Raw genomic sequence first — 11515 nt, 5'->3', positions numbered from 1 at the left:
TATAAATTCCTCCAAAGCCAAAAATAACCATAAACAAAGACAAACTACAAAGGACAAACCAGGAGAAATATTTTGCACCACTTGATACGGGGTTCCTATTCTTAATATATATTATTAGAAGTAAATCATTCCCTAGAGGGAGAAAAAAGGAGAAAAAAATAAACAGGCATCTCATGAAAAATAATAATCAAATGGCTAATAATATGAAAAGGTTTTCAATATCACCAAAAATTTAAAAATACAAATGAATACAGCAGTAAGAAAATGTTTTCATTTCACCTACCGGAGAGGCAGCAGTGTAGAAGACCAATACTACCAAGTGAATTTTCAAGTTATGGAAATGAGCAATCATGTCCTGTGGGTGAAAATGCAAATTGGTACAGCTTTTTTTGCAGGGTTATATGGCAATGCTCGTCAACCTTTACAACATGTACTTCTTTTATTTTTTTATTTTTATTTAAAAAAAAATTTTTTTTTTCAACGTTTATTTATTTTTGGGACAGAGAGAGACAGAGCATGAACGGGGGAGGGGCAAAGAGAGAGGGAGACACAGAATTGGAAACAGGCTCCAGGCTCTGAGCCATCAGCCCAGAGCCTGACGCAGGGCTCGAACTCACGGACCGCGAGATCGTGACCTGGCTGAAGTCGGACGCTTAACCGACTGCGCCACCCAGGCGCCCCATGTACTTCTTTTAAAGCATCAATTCCTTTACTAGGAATGTATCTTACAGGCATATTCATATACATGGAAAAAGATACATGTAGAAGGTTATCCACTGCAGTATTACAATAGGAACTTTAAAAAAACTTAAAAAAAAAACCCACCCAAGTTCAATGTAAATATCAAATAAAAAGGAAATTGTTAAATAAATTAGTAAACATTCATCTAATGGAAGACTCTGGAGCCATTAAAAATAATGAGATCAATGTCTTTTTACCACATCAATGTTCACCTCAATAAATTATTACAAAGCAATTACACCCACTAACAGTCCAGGTGCCCCTTCATGCACTTTCCTAGTCACAAGCATCTTCTCCAGAGATAACCATTTCCTTCATTCTATCACTACAGATTAGTTTTGCCTGGTTTGAACTTTATATAAGTGTAACCATACAGAATATTTTCTTTCATGTGGCTTCTTTGGGCATCGTTATTTGTAAGATATAGTCACATTGAATCTTGCTATAATTTGTTAATTTCTGTTTTTACATGGTATTTTTACTGAATACACTAAAATTTATTTGTGCAGTCTGTAACTGGTTGTCTCTAATTTTGATTTATTATGAATATTTTTTATTGTTTCTTTTACATTTTTTTCTTTAGTTTATATATATCTACATTTCTGTTAGATATATACCTAGGAGTAAAGCTGTGTACATTTAAGTCCTTTAAAAAAAATGACAGCATTATTTATTTTTTAAAAAAACTAATATATAATATTTTTCTCTTTATCTTTTCTATATTCTGTACATTTTATAATTAAAAAAAAAAAGCATGATCTCAAATATAAGGACAGAGATCTCGTCCAAAGAAATGGAAAAGATAATCAGGGTAATTAATAAGAGCAATAGCAGTTCAGTGCATAGACATCAAAGTTAACTTTGAGCTGCTTGACAGCCCAGACAGGATATACTCTGAGTAATTCAGGGTAAATAGGTGTTCTCAATATTGATAAGAATGTCAAGAACACGATTCATCATGTGTGCCTAATGAGGCAATGGCCGTTTTTTTTAGCATAATTGAAAACTGGATTTCAAAAAATAGGGGAGTGGGGTAGAAGGCAGGGTAAGAATAATGAAAGAGGTAAGAAATGTAGGTTTGGATTCAATTGTGAAGGCTTTAAAAGTCAAATTAGGAGAATGTAGACTTTATGATTTGGACAATGATGAATCACGAGAGGTCTTTAATCAGGGAAGTAAAACAATATATTTATACTTTAGAAATGTACCCTGCTATCAGTAACTATGTAACAGTAAGCCAACACCCCACCTTTATAACTACTTGCCCCAAGAAATATAGCTTAATATAACCACTGGCACCAGGAATCAAGTGTCTACTCCATCCAACCAATGGAACAACAGAACAACAGTGAAGCAGAAATGAGCCTTTCCAGTCTCTAGTCAATTATTTTTCAACGTTTATTTATTTTTGGGACAGAGAGAGACAGAGCATGAACGGGGGAGGGGCAGAGAGAGAGGGAGACACAGAATCGGAAACAGGCTCCAGGCTCTGAGCCATCAGCCCAGAGCCCGACGCGGGGCTCGAACTCACTGACCGAGAGATCGTGACCTGGCTGAAGTCGGACGCTTAACCGACTGCGCCACCCAGGCGCCCCCAATTATTTTTCAAACCAAGTCTGACACCAGGAGGGAGAGGTGTTGAGCCCTGGAAGACAGAGCTCAGCTCGGTGGGGAACAAAGGCGTTGGCCAGAGCCATCTCCCTCTCCCATCCCCCATCCGATATCCCAAAGGGAACCAGTTCTCCTCACTGAACTTGCTTGCACCAGGCAAACACACAATGCTGTGCTTCTGTGGATCCATCCCTCTGATGGGTCTGCCTCCCTCCCTGCGCTGCAGGGCCCCTCCCGCAGGGGACCACCAATGGCAAACCGAGCTAAGCCTACTCCTCCCGCCCCTAGGCACCTTGTAGACCCCCCCCCCCCCCCGCTAATATGCCAGATCCCATCACAGCAGCACCACAAGCCTGGCAGTGTGCAAGTAGCCCAGACAGGGGCCACACCACTCCACAGTGAGTCCTGCCCCTGGGAGAGGGGAAGATAAGGTACACACCAGTCTGACTGTGGCCCCAGAAGTGGGCTGGGAACAGACATCAGGTCTGACTGCAGCCCCGCCCACCAACACAAGTTATTCCAGACAACACAGGGGAAGTGCCCTGCGGTTCCGCACCACCTTAGGGACTATCCAAAATGATGAAACAGAAGAATTCTCCTCAAAATAAACTCCAGGAAGTAGCGGCAGCTAATGAATTGATCAAGAACGATTTAAACAATATAATGGAACAAGAATTTAGAATAGTAGTCATAAAATTAATCGCTGGGCTTGAAAAAAGTATAAAGGACAGCAGAGAATCTATTGCTACAGAGATCAAGGGACTAAGAAATAGTCATGAGGAGCTAAAAAATGCTATAAATGAGGTGCAAAATAAAATGGAGGTGACCACAGTTAGGATTGAAGAGGCAGAGGAGAGAACAGGTGAATTAGAAGATAAAACTATGGAAAAAGAAGCTGAGGAAAAGAGAGATTAAAAAATCCAGGAGTATGAGGGAAGAATTAGAGAACTAAGTGATGCAATGAAATGGAACAATATTCGTATAATAGGAATTCCAGAAGAGGAAGAGAGAGAGAAAGGGGCTGAAGGCGTACTTGAACAAATCATAGCTGAGAACTTCCCTGATCTGGGGAAGGAAAAAGGCATTGAAATCCAAGAGGCACAGAGAACTTCCTTCAGATGTAACTTGAATCGATCGTCTGCATGACATATCATAGTGAAACTGGCAAAATACAAGCATAAAGAGAAAATTCGGAAAGCAGCTAGGGATAAACACGCTCTAACATAAAGGGAGACCCCTAAGACTAGTGCCAGACCTATCTACTGAAACTTGGCAGGCTAGAAAGGAATGGCAGGAAATCTTCAATGTGATGAACAGAAAAAAATATGCAGCCAAGAATCCTGTATCCAGCAAGTCTGTCGTTCAGAATAGAAGGAGAGATAAAGGTCTTCCCAAACAAATAAAAACTGAAGGAATTCATCACCACTAAACCAGCCCTACAAGAGATCCTAAGTGGGATTCTGTGAGTGAAATGTTGCAAGGACCACAAAGTACCAGAGACATCACTACAAGCATGAAATCTACAGCCATCACAATGACATAATAACACTGAATGTAAATGGACTAAATGCTCCAACCAAAAGACACAGGGTATCAGAATGGATAAAACAATAAGACCCATCATTTGCTGTCTACAAGAGATTCATTTTAGACCTGAGGACACCTTCAGATTGAAAGTGAGGGGATGGGGAACTATCTATCATGCTACTGAAGTCAAAAGAAAGCTGGAGTAGCCATACTTATATCAGACAAACTAGACTTTAAATTAAAGGTTGTAACAAGAGATGAAGAAGGGCATTATATAATAATTACAGGGACTATCCATCAGGAAGAGCTAACAATTATAAATGTCTATGCACTGAATATGGGAGCCCCCAAATATATAAAACAATCACAAACATAAGCACCCTCATTGATGAGAATGTGGTAATTGCGGGGGACTTTAATACTCCACTTACAACAATAGATAGATCATCTAGACACAGGATCAATAAAGAAACAAGGGCCCTGAATGATACATTGGATCAGATGGACTTCACAGATATATTTAGAACTCTGCATCTCAAAGCAACAGAATATACTTTCTTCTTGAGTGCACATGGAACATTCTCCAAGATAGATCACATACTGGGTCACAAAATAGCCCTTCATAAGTATAAAAGAATTGAGATCATACCATGCACACTTTCAGACCACAATGCTATGAAACTTGAAATCAACCACAGGAAAAAGTCTGGAAAACCTCCAAAAGCATGGAGGTTAAAGAACACCCTACTAAAGAATGAATGGGTCAACCAGACAATTAGAGAAGAAATTTTAAAATATATGGAAACAGGGGCGCCTGGGTGGCGCAGTCGGTTAAGCGTCCGACTTCAGCCAGGTCACGATCTCACGGTCCGTGAGTTCGAGCCCCGTGTCAGGCTCTGGGCTGATGGCTCGGAGCCTGGAGCCTGTTTCCCATTCTGTGTCTCCCTCTCTCTCTGCCCCTCCCCCGTTCATGCTCTGTCTCTGTCTGTCCCATAAATAAATAAAAACGTTGAAAAAAAAATTTTAAATATATGTAAACAAATGAAGATGAAAATACAACAATCCAAACACTTTGGGATGCAGCGAAGGCAGTCCTGAGAGGAAAATACATTGCAATCCAGGCCTATCTCAAGAAATAAGAAAAATCCCAAATACAAAATCTAACAGCACACCTAAAAAAAACAGAAGCAGAACAGCAAAGACACCCCAAACCCAGCAGAAGAAGAGAAATAATAAAGATCAGAGCAGAAATAAACAATATAGAATCTAAAAAAAACTGTAGAGCAGATCAATGAAACCAAGAGTTGGTTTTTTGAAAAAATAAACACAATTAATAAACCTCGAGCCAGGCTTCTCAAAAAGAAAAGGGAGATGACCCAAACAGATAAAATCATGAATGAAAATGGAATTATTACAACCAAACCCTCAGAAATACAAGCAATTATCAGGGAATACTATGAAAAACTATATGCCCCAAACTGGACAACCTGGAAGAAATGGACAAATTCCTAAGCACCCACACACTTCCAAAACTCAAACAGGAAGAAATAGAAAACTTGAACAGACCCATAACCAGCAAAGAAATTGAATCAGTTATCAAAAATCTCCCAACAAATAAGAGTCCAGGACCAGATGGCTTCCCAGGGGAATTCTACCAGCCATTTAAAGCACAGATAATACCTATCCTTCTCAAGCTGTTCCAAAAAATAGAAAGGGAAGGAAAACTTCCAGACTCATTCTATGAAGCCACATTACTTTGATTCCTAAACCAGACAGAGACCCAGCAAAAAAAGAGAACTACAGGCCAATATCCCTGATGAATATGGATGCAAAAATTCTCAATAAGATACTAGCAAATCGAATTCAACAGCATATAAAAAGAATTCTACACCATGATCAAGTGGGATTTGTTCCTGGGCTGCAGGGCTGGTTCAACATTCGCAAATCAATTAATGTGATGCATCACATTAATAAAGAAAAGATAAGAACCATATGATCCTGTCAATCGATGCAGAAAAAGCATTTGACAAAATTCAGCATCCTTTCTTACTAAAAACCCTCAAGAAAGTGGGGATAGAAGGAACATACTTAAACATCATAAAAGCCATTTATGAAAAGCCCACAGCTAATATCATCCTCAACGGGGAAAAACTGAGAGCTTTTTCCCTGAGATCAGGAACACGACAGGGATGCCCACTCTCACCGCTGTTGTTTAACATAGTGCTGGAAGTGCTAGCATCAGCAATCAGACAACAAAAGGAAATCAAAGGCATCCAAATTGGCAAAAATGAAGTCAAGCTTTCACTTTTTGCAGAGGACATGATATTATACATGAAAAACCCGATAGACACCACCAAAAGTCTGCTAGAACTGATACATGAATTCAGCAAAGTCGCAGGATACAAAATCAATGTACAGAAATCAGTTGCATTCTTATACACTAACAATGAAGCAACAGAAAGATAAATAAAGACACTGATCCCACTCACAATTGCACCGAGAAGCATAAAATACCTAGGAATAAACCTAACCAAAGATGTAAAAGATCTGTATGCTGAAAACTGTAAGGAAAGCTTATAAGGAAATTGAAGAAGATATAAAGAAATGGCAAAACATGCCGTGCTCATGGATTGGAAGAATAAATATTGTTAAAATGTCAATACTACCCAAAGCTATCTACACATTCAATGCAATCCCAGTCAAAATGGCACCAGCATTCTTCTTGAAGCTAGAACAAGCAATCCTAAAATTTGTATGGAACCACAAAAGACCCCAAATAGCCAAAGTAATTTTGAAGAAGAAGACCAAAGCGGGAGGCATCACAATCCCAGACTTTAGCCTCTACCACAAAGCTGTAATCACCAAGACAGCATGGTATTGGCACAAAAACAGACACATAGACCAATGGAATAGAATAGAAACCCCAGAATTAGACCCACCAAAGTATGGCCAACTAATCTTTGACAAAGCAGGAAAGAATATCCAATGGAAAAAAGACAGTCTCTTTAACAAATGATGCGGGAGAACTGGACAGCAACGTGCAGAAGGATGAAACTAGACCACTTTCTCACACCATTCACAAAAATAAACTCAAAATGGATAAAGGACCTGAATGTGAGACAGGAAATCATCAAAACCCTAGAGGAGAAAGCAGGAAAAGACCTCTCTGACCTCAGCCACAGCAATTTCTTACTTGACACATCTCCAAAGGCAAGGGAATTAAAAGCAAAAATGAACTATTAAGACCTCATGCAGATAAAAAGCTTCTGCACTGCAAAGGAAACAATCAACAAAACTAAAAGGCAACCAACAGAATGGGAAAAGATATTTGCAAATGTCATATCAGGCAAAGGGCCAGTATCCAAAATCTATAAAAAGCTCACCAAACTCCACACCTGAAAAACAAATAATCCAGTGAAGAAACGGGCAGAAATCATGAATAGACACTTCTCTAAAGAAGACATCCAGATGGCCAACAGGCACATGAAAAGATGCTCAACGTCGCTCCTTATCAGGGAAATACAAATCAAAACCACACTCAGATATCACCTCACGCCAGTCAGAGTGGCTAAAATGAACAAATCAGGAGACTATAGATGCTGGCGAGGATGTGGAGAAACGGGAACCCTCTTGCACTGTTGGTGGAATGCAAATTGATGCAGCCACTCTGGAAAACAATGTGGAGTTTCCTCAGAAAATTAAAAATAGACCTACCCTATGACCCATCAATAGCACTGCTAGGAATTTACCCAAGGGATACAGGAGTGCTGATGCATAGGGGCACTTGTACCCCAATGTTTATAGCAGCACTCTCAACAATAGCCAAATTATGGAAAGAGCCTAAATGTCCATCAACTGATGAATGGATAAAGAAATTGTGGTTTATATACACAATGGAATACTACATGGCAATGAGAAAGAATGACATATGGCCTTTTGTAGCAACGTGGATGGAACTGGAGAGTGGTATGCTAAGTGAAATAAGTCATACAGAGAAAGACAGATACCATAAGTTTTCACTCTTATGTGGATCCTGAGAAACTTAACAGAAGACCATGGGGGAGGGGAAGGAAAATAAACAAACAAACAAACTGAGAACAAACGGAGGGTTGATGGGGGTGGGAGGGAGGTGAGGGTGGGTGATGGGTATTGAGGAGGGCACCTGTTGGGATGAGCACTGGGTGTTGTATGGAAACCAATTTGAAAATAAATTTCATATTAAAAAAGGAGGGGCACCTTTGGCTCAGTCGGTTAAGTATCCAACTTTAGATCAGGTCAGGATCTCACTGTTCTTGAGTTTGAGCCCCACATTGGCTCTGTGCTGACAGCTCAGAGCCTGGAGCCTTCTTTGGATTCTGTGTCTTCCTCTCTGCCTCTCCCCCACTCATACTCTGCCTCTCTCTCTCTTTCAAAAATAAATAAAACATTACAAAGAAAAAAAAAAAACCAAGTCTGAGAAACAGACCCTAGTTCTCTTCCTCAACAAAAAGAATCCTTTGGGACTACCTCTCCACATGCGCTTTTTCATTCTGAAGCAAGAGAATACTCCTTCATCTGGGAGCTATTCAACAGGGAAGATTAATTCCACTTTGGAGGTATTTCAAAAGGGCTTCACTTTTGGGGGAGAGGCAAGATTTGAGATTTAGATACTGCTATTGGAAACCAGATTCATCAGGCCCAACAGAAAGTGGGGAGGATAAAAGTTGGGGCTTTAATTTATAAGACTAAGGGAATTTCATTTTTTGACTTTGATTTCTCTGCAAGACTGGCTGAGTGTGTGGGTCATAAGATCTGAATTCAGGCCAGCAATTGGAGTCTGTATTTTGGCCTCAGACCTAAGCTAAATTATAGCTTAGCATTGAAGTAGTATGATCTTGTCCATATTAATGGAATTGCACTTCAATTACCATTTGACCAATTTTGGGGGGGTGATATTCTTCATTAATCAGAATTGGGGTAGATATGGGGAAAGGAGCATCTAAAATCTCCAATAATACAGTTCATGAAGCTATATAGTGGTATGACATTTTTTGAAAAAAATCTGGCAATATTTATCAAATGTTTAAATGTATATACTCTTTCACTTAGCAATTTCATTTCTAGGAATTTATTTTAAAGATAGTGTATAGGTATGTAAAGATATAAGGAATGTTTATTTGTAATATTAAAAACTTGGGGCACCTGGATGGCTCTGTCAGTCAGGCGTCTGACTTGGACTCAGGTCATGATCTCACGGTTTGTGAGTTCGAGCCCTGCATCGGGCTCTGTGCTGACAGTTCAGAGCCTAGAGCCTAGGGCTTCAGATTCTACGTCTCATTCTCTCTCTGTCCCTCCCCCACTTGTGCTCTGTCTTTCTCTGTCTCTCAAAAATAAATAAGTGTAAAAAAATTTTTTTAAATAATATTAAAAACTTGAGGGGGACATAGGTGGCTCAGTCGGTTGAGCGTCTGACTCTTGATATATCGGCTCAAGTCATTCCAGTGTCATGGGATCAAGCCCAAAGTCTGTCTCTGTGCTGAGCATGGAACCTGCTTTAGATTCTCTCTTTCTTTCCCTCTGCCCCTCTACCTCCTTGAACGGTCTCTCGCTCTCAAATTAAACAACAACAAAATAAAAATAAGCCTTAAAATAATTTAAATGTCCAGGGACAAGACAGGTTAAATATGGTTCCTCCATCTTATACAATCAATATTCTTCTGATAGCATCAAAAAGAAACAGACTCTGGGGCACCTGGGTGACTCAACTGGTTAAGCGTCCGACTCTTGGTTTCAGCTCAGGTCATGATCTCAACAGTTTGTGGGTTTGAACCCCACATCGGGCTCCAAGCTGACAGTGCAGAGCCTCCTTGGGATTCTCTCTCTCTCTCCTTCTCTTTCTCCCTCTCTCTGCCCCTTTCCCCCTCTCTCAAAAAATAAGATAAATAAATAAATAAGTTTAAGAAAAAAAGGAAAAAGAAACAGACTCTGGGCGGTTTTGGGGGGGAAATTAGAATATACTAAAAATATCTTGTATTTCATGAAAAGGAAGGAAAAGTTGAAAAATTAATACTCAGGAGTTGCTGGAATCAGGGCAGTTTCAGAGAATGAGGTATCCTATTTACTTCATATAATTCTGTACTGCGTATGTGTGTGTGTGTGTGTGTGTGTGTGTGTGTGTGTGTGTGTGTGTGTGAAACAAAGACACATTATGTTTATAATTTTTAAACTTTAGGAAAGAATTGTCATGTTTTGTTTTGTTTTATTTTGTTTTGTTTTCCAAAAGCTAGTATGAGTGACATATTTTTAGGCAGCAGTTCAGGTTCATTTGGCCCAGCTTTTCCTATATGTATAAACCTTGAGTTAACTCTTTGAAATTTATCCTGGACATAGTATATTATCTATTACTATTACTATTATCTATTACTATTACTATTATCTATTACTGTATAGAATATTACCACAAAATTTGGTGGCTTCAAATAACAAACATTTCTTATTTACAGTTTCTGTGGGTCAAGAATCACAGAAGGGGCTCAGTTGGGTGTTTTTGACTTAGGGTGTGTCATCAGAGTGCAATTCAAGTATCATTTGGGGCTGCAGTCATTGCAGACTTATTGGGCTCCCAAGATGGTTCACTCACAAGGCTATTAACAGGAAGCCTCAGTTTCTTTCTTTCTGTTGGCTGGGGGCCTCAGATCCTTACTACATGGACCCTGTATAGGGCTGCTTGAGTATCTTCACAGCATAGCAACTGTTCCTCACCCCACTCCCAGTAAGTGATCCAAAGAGTGCTAGGCAAAAGCCATAATATCTTATTATATCCTATCCTCAGAATGGACATACTATCACCCCTGCAGTATACTACTGTCACACAGACCATCCCTGTACACTGTGAGAGGAGACTCTACAAGGAAGTTGTTTATGGAAAATACCCTGTTTTCCTACTCTACTTCTGGTCATGAATTATGTGTTTTGTTGTGTTTTTTTCCCCACATACTGACCAATACTCCAACAAATCCATTGGGTGTCCTACAATTCAATTCAGTTCTGACACCATCTCTCTGGAGTTAGCAACAGATCCCATAAGTTAGGGGCTCAGTCCTACAAGACCATCTTCAAGACTTCAGATGTCAATCACAAGTCCCAAGTTGTCACTCATACTTCTGATGACTAAAGCTATAAATTGGAGTTCTCATGACCCCATCCTCAGGTTTGATAATTTGCTAGAATAGGTCACAGAACAGGGAAATACCTATGCTTACCATTTTACTATGTAATAAAGGATACAGATGACAGTCATTCAAACATAGAAAGAGGTTTGAAAGGATCCCCATGCAGGAACTTCTGTCCCTCTGGAGTTTGGGTGTGCCATGCTCCCAGTATGTGGATGTGTTCACCAACTTGGAAGCTCCCTGAACCCTATAGTTCAGGAATTTTAATGGAAGCTTCATAATGTAGCTATGATTGATTATTAACTCCTCTTCTTGGGTAGGGTGTGGGGCTGAAAACCTTCTAATCATGACTCGTCTTTATGGTGACCAGCCCCCGTCCTGAAACCATCCAGGAGCAGACTAAATCAACTCATTAGAACAAAAAATGCTTCTACCACCCAGGAAATTCCAAGAGATTTAGGAGCTCTGTCAAGAATCAGTGTCAA

This window comes from Puma concolor, chromosome E1 (assembly GCF_028749965.1).
Source record: "Puma concolor isolate L17-30 chromosome E1, mPumCon1.1.hap2, whole genome shotgun sequence".
NCBI lineage: Eukaryota > Metazoa > Chordata > Mammalia > Carnivora > Felidae > Puma > Puma concolor.
The sequence above is the reverse complement of the archived record's forward strand: the minus strand, read 5'-3'. Positions refer to the sequence as shown.